Genomic DNA, 5999 nt, shown 5'->3' with positions numbered 1-5999 from the left:
GAACCTTTATTTTTTGGTACCTACCTTTTTTACCATCTAAGTGCAGACTGGCATAAATAAACAAATTAGTATTAAGCATCAATTTGACACTTCCATTCATGTTGACATTCTGAAATACTGTCTTTAAAAGGTTTTTAAAACTGAAATACAGCTTCAGCTATCAGTTAAAATTATACTTGCAAATCCCTCCTCTGGCATTAATCTCAGAATTATAAACAGTCAACAGGAGCAAGACTATACTTTCAGGGATCATTTCTGCAGTTTTGTATAGAGAAGATTCTCTTACTGTGTAGGGTATCCTAGACCACAAGGACAAGTAGAAGTGTTCCCTTTAAAGCGTGCAGCTTGCTCGAGGTGTTGCTTTTCTGTAGCTGCCTCTTGTTATTGATGGTCCTTCTTCTCATCCTTTGGTGGTGGGGGGATGCAGTTTGAATAGAAAAGAAAAGAAGGAGGGACAGAGGGAAGAAGGAAGGAAGAAGGAAAAGAGTAAACTGAGCATCATGGAGAAATGTAGACATGACAGATTTCCAAATATGTATGGCAAACAGTACTGCTTTTATTTTCAGACAAATGCAGAGCTCAGAACTTTATTATCTGTTTGATAAACAAGTGTATATACTAAATAATTATTTCCTTCTTAGGTACCTAACACTGTGGTGTTCAATATAGTTAATCTTCCAGTAGTCAATTATTCTATAAAACTTGAAATACTATGTCACATATTATTAATTGAAACAGTATCTTGAAGTTTCTTTAAAGTTGATTCTTTTATTTTTATGGGTAGAGAAGAAGGCTGGTTATATGGTGCACATTTGAGGGACAACAGACAACTTGCAGGGTCAGTAATTTCCTGCCACCATGTGGGTAGTGGGAATTAAAACTGGGTTGACAGCCTTGTCAGCAAACACCTTTCCTCATAGAACCATCATACTGGCCCTTTGAGACTGCTGTATAGTCTGAAACAGATGCAGTAGTACAGTTAGTTTTTATAAGTACAAACGCAGAATTTTCAGTATGACATGTGGCCATATATGTGTGTTGGGATCTTTATGAACGTTATGAAAAAGTAGGAATATTAGGTAAAATTGTTGAAGTATAAATACTTACCGAGGAAAACTTACAGAAGAACTAAAGTTCAATTTATTAGAACTCAAGAGGAATAGAAGATAGGAAAATAAACAGAAGTTTGAGCTGGTACAATAAAATGTAACTCTCTTGCTTCATAAACAAGCACTATAGTATGCATTTCTGAGAAAAATTATTATAGCTTCTATAATAACTAAATATTTTAAGGCAGAACAAAAACATCTTCTGAATCTAAAATTAGTTATTTTTCTTCACAAAAAAATCTTGGCTTATTAAGTAGAATCATCTTGATGCTGAGATATTTAGCAAATGTGTATTCATCTGGGATGCAATGATATCTAAACATAGGGATATGATTATTTAATTTAAAGAAACTAAACTGTTAAAGCGAGAGGCAGGCTCTATTTTTCATGCAAACAAAATGTCTGTGGAAAATTTATTGAATTCCTTGTGGTTATGCCTGGAAGAATGCCCAGGACACAGTAGGTATATGATAAACATGTTTCTGTGAAAATATTAATTAAACACCTTTTCAGAAATCATATATGCAACATCTGAATGTATTTAAGTCTCTCTTTGACCTTAGTATTCAAGGACAGTCACTTACAGTAGGAAACTACCTGACTTTGTGAGTACAATGTGATTAAATATAGAAAGAATGTACAAATTATAATCACTTAATATGAATAGAATATATTATATGCAAAATAGAATTTGGTAGGTCAAATTTCTTCTGATAACGTTTACTTCAAACAAATAATCTGCTTTGAAAATCATCATTTTTTGCAATTATAAATTTTCTGTATATTAATTTTCTAGTTTATTCATAGAAATTAACATAACATTGTATCAATGAATATATTCTTAAAAATAAGAAAAGAGAAAGTGTATTTCAAAATGGTTAGTCTTATTTCTGTAATATTTTTATTTTTTTTAGATGAGTGAAATTATAATTATTTCTTTAAACTGATGGTGTTTCATTGTGCAACTTTGCACTAGTTTGGCTAACAAAAATACTGGCTTACAGTGTGGAATATGAATCAATACTAATTTAACCGAAGATGAGAAAATTTTGGTGTGATCATACATCTGATCCTGATGCATTATTAAATGTAATTTTAATTTACATTTTTAAGTATTGATTTGCAATATTATTATATTTTTGCTTATCATCATTTTATCACGAGCATGAAAAAGCTTGGGTGTTTCTCCACAATCCATACAGTGTTTTATCTCTAAACAGATTATCATCAAGATACATTGGACAGTATTCTAGTTTCTTAGTTTGTTGTTAGCAGTTTTAATCCAGTGAATGACTTGGCATTTTATTGAACTCATCATTTTATGCTGCCCTTCAAAGATATAAAAGATATTTTACAAAGTGAATGTATGAAACTATGTAAAATATCTTTATATGCTTTTCAAATGGCTGGGCCTTCACTAGGACTCTTCATAGATGTCTTGTGGCTGCCCTATGATATGGAGATTCTGCAACTTTGCGTCTACAGGCCAGGTCTTTTCATATATTCCAGCAGATCATAGATGGGGTGGATGTTGTGGCAAGCCAAGTCATCACCAAGGATCTGTGCCTGGGCAGTTGTAGAGTTGATCTGCCAACCAGTTCTCGCCTGTCCTCACTATGAGGGTGACTTCTCCAGCATTGCCCCAGCTGAGTCACCTCTTACAACCTGCTTTCCCTCTCTTGGGGTCTACTCTCCCACACATGCACCATTAGGCCCAGCTCTATTGTGTTGCCCAGGAGAGATGCAGGGCCGTTTTCCATTGTCCAGCGGTTGAGTGACAGGGACAGCCCTCCTGCTCTTAGGCTATCAAGGCCTGCTCCTCCACCTGTCTCAGGCATTGATGGGTGGAAGGTGGTGGGGGGGGCTTCTCTCCTCTCATGTCAGATGAGTAATGAGGGCAATTCTCCCTTGTTCACTACTTCCGGGCTGGTTCTCCTATACCTCCACTAACAGGGTAGGCTCTGTTGTGTTGCCCACTCTGTACAGGTCTTGCTCTCCTGAGTGTTGCAGTTGCTGGGGACCAAGCATAACTCTCCCACTCTTATGGCCGCAGGACCAGCTCTCACACCTGCCTAAGGCATGGATGGGTGCGGCAGGCAGATGGGTAATGGTGACGTCTCTCCATACTCACAATTCTGAAGCTCATTCACACACACTTGCTCTATCAGGGTTGGCTCTACTGCCCTCCCCTGGCAAGGTGAAGAGGTTACTTTCCTCAGTCTTGCATTGAGGGGATGTTGGGGACAGAGCTCCCATTTGCCCCAGGCATTGATGGGAGCCTGGGAGGAGAGCAGCTATCCACCACGCAGGTCACCTCAAGACAGATGAGAAAAGGTGACAGCTCTCTTGATCACTAAGTGGTTCATCACCAGCTCCAACAGGGTTGGGTTTATTGTGTTGCCCAGGCAAGGCACACAACTTGTTCTCTGGCTCTTGTGACCTCTTGGCCAACTCCATCATATACCTCAGGTGTTGGTGGTTGGGGTGGGGGAAAGAAGAGAAATCGCGACAGTTTTCTCATGCTCGCAACTTCGGGACAGCCTTAGCGCCCCCCCACCCCACCCCACCCCCGTCCTATCAAGGTTTGCTCTACTATGGTTCCCTGGAGAGGTGTAGGGTCTGTTCCCCTTAGTGTTGAAGCTTGTGGTAGGTAGGGACAGCTCTCCCACTCCCGTTACCTCAGAATCAACTGTCTTGCCTTAGGCATTGATACGAGGCATGGAGGAAGGGCATCTCTCCCTGGCCATGCCTCCATGTAAAAGATAAGCATTGGTCTAGGATTTCCACCCTCATGTTCTCAGGGTTGTCTTTACTATATTCTCTCATCAAGAGGCTCATCTCTGTTGTACTGCCCAGACAAAGGGCTGGGCAAGCTTTCCCATGTTTTGCTGCTGGTGAAGGGATCAGGGCACTCACCATTTCAGCTTGCTACTTTTCTTTACCTTCTGTTCAGATATTCTTCTGTCCACAGCACCTGAACTACTAGATGGGTCTGTGTTTTCTCCTCAGAGTCTGGCATGGACCGTCCCAGGTCTGACTGTGTGTCTCCTTGACCCACTTAGGTCGCCATGGTACTGTACTGCAGTTTGCTTCCTCATCACAAAGAGATCACTTAAGTGCCTAACCACCCAATGTCATAGGCTCTTGTTTGGTATGTTTGCCTGTGTTCCATCAAAACTGGCCACAAGGCATGGGGTGGGGTGTTTTGCTGGAGTCTGGCTGCTGGCTGTGGTTAGAAGCTCTGGCTGGTACTTGGCTGCATACTGCCCAACCCAATCTCATGCATGCTGTGGGCTGGGGGCTTTGATACATTAGTCATCTTTATATACTAATTATTTCCGACTCTGGTATAAACATCCAAAGTAAAAATTTTAGAAAATATTAATGGGAATTGATCAGCATCCAGCATTCTTTAGATAATTCCAGAATAATTGCATTAACATTAAAATAAATGTGTCTTGTCTTTAGATTTAATTAATATGATTGGGGATTCAAGGTATTATATTAACTTCTTGAGTAGAGAAGAAATGTAAAACATGTTTGACAATTATTAAATGAATTGGAAGAAAGTTATATAGTTATTTATACCAACACTCAATACTCTCTACATTAGTTATGATTGAAACATAAACCATATAATTTTGTAAGTGCACAGTGAATGAACAAAATCATGGCCTTGTAGTCTAGATAGGTTCTCAATTTCTGGGTCCTCAAAGTGGAAGAAATTACCACCAAAAATAATTTTTATTGAAATGACCAAAGAGTAGTTATCCTGCTCTGTACCTCGGGATCCAGAAATAGAGAGAAAACTTAGGAGGTGTTGCTTACATGTAGAAATACTAAGTGCATTGTCTTAGATACTGTTTTATTGCAGTGAAGAGACGTAATAATGAAGGCAATTCTTATAAAAGAAAGCACTCAATTTGGGGCTTGCTTATGATAGCACCTATGAACATGAAATTGTACATTTCCGAAGCAGGGCAATAGCGCAAGCACAAGCAAGCGCGCGCAAACTCCCAATCAGTAAACAAAATCAGCCGACAAAAGCATGGTAACTAATGACGCATGCTCCTAGCTAACAGTGACACGCCAGCAGTGACCGCCAGTTTCCAAAGGACCAACCAGAAACATTCCTGCGGCAGCTCACTATCCCTAACCCCATAAAAACCCCCATCCTGTTTACCATCAAGAGCTTCTGTATTGAAATCTCCTGGTGTCTATGCCATTGCCTCTGCATTGTCTCACCCACTGCCCCCTCCCCTCGGGAAACAGGGACTACACAGCAGGCAGCAGCAACAACCTGGCAAAGCTACATACTTCTCCACTCTGTAACCTCTATGATGCTTCCTGTTTCTCAGTCCATAAATACTATTGTTCAATTACACACCCAATTATAACCTCTTTCACTGAAATTTATATTTTATAAATTCAGACTTAATATCTTATTAAATTATGCAATGAACACATGTATAAAAGTATGATAATACACAATGAAGAGATTTTTAATTTTTAATTTTTTCATTTCAGCACAACCAATGGAATATAAAAGTTTCATTATTCTTACTATAGAGAATTCAAAACATAACACCCATGCACATTTGCTTATGATAAGGTACAATTTGATTTCCCTTTCACGATTCATTTTGATGTCCCTGTGTGTGCATGCCCATTGTGTGCTAGGGCCCAAAGAAGCAGAAGAGGACATCACACACTCAGGAGCTGGAGTGAGAGACTGTTAGAAGCCACTTGAACTGGGTGTTGGGGATCTCAATTTTGCAGATTAACAGTGAGGGGATTGGAGGGGAGTTGTGGTATTTGAAGGCTGCCCGGCTCACCAGCAGCACTTGTGTGTGTGGGAGTTTATGAGAAAGCAGTATCTCTCCCCACCAG

General features: G+C 39.6%; 1 non-coding gene across 1 annotated transcript; it reads left to right on the top strand.

Moving 5' to 3' along the window:
* The first annotated feature begins 230 nt into the window (after positions 1–230).
* LOC142836210 (small nucleolar RNA U3) lies at positions 231–437 on the top strand. Its single transcript, XR_012908011.1, has one exon. It is a non-coding gene; the product is annotated as a small nucleolar RNA U3 (small nucleolar RNA).
* The last annotated feature ends 5562 nt before the right edge of the window (positions 438–5999 follow it).

Source organism: Microtus pennsylvanicus, chromosome 15, assembly GCF_037038515.1.
Source record: "Microtus pennsylvanicus isolate mMicPen1 chromosome 15, mMicPen1.hap1, whole genome shotgun sequence".
In the NCBI taxonomy this organism is placed as follows: domain Eukaryota; kingdom Metazoa; phylum Chordata; class Mammalia; order Rodentia; family Cricetidae; genus Microtus; species Microtus pennsylvanicus.
Note: the sequence above shows the minus strand (reverse complement) of the source record. Positions and strands in the feature narration are given on the sequence as shown.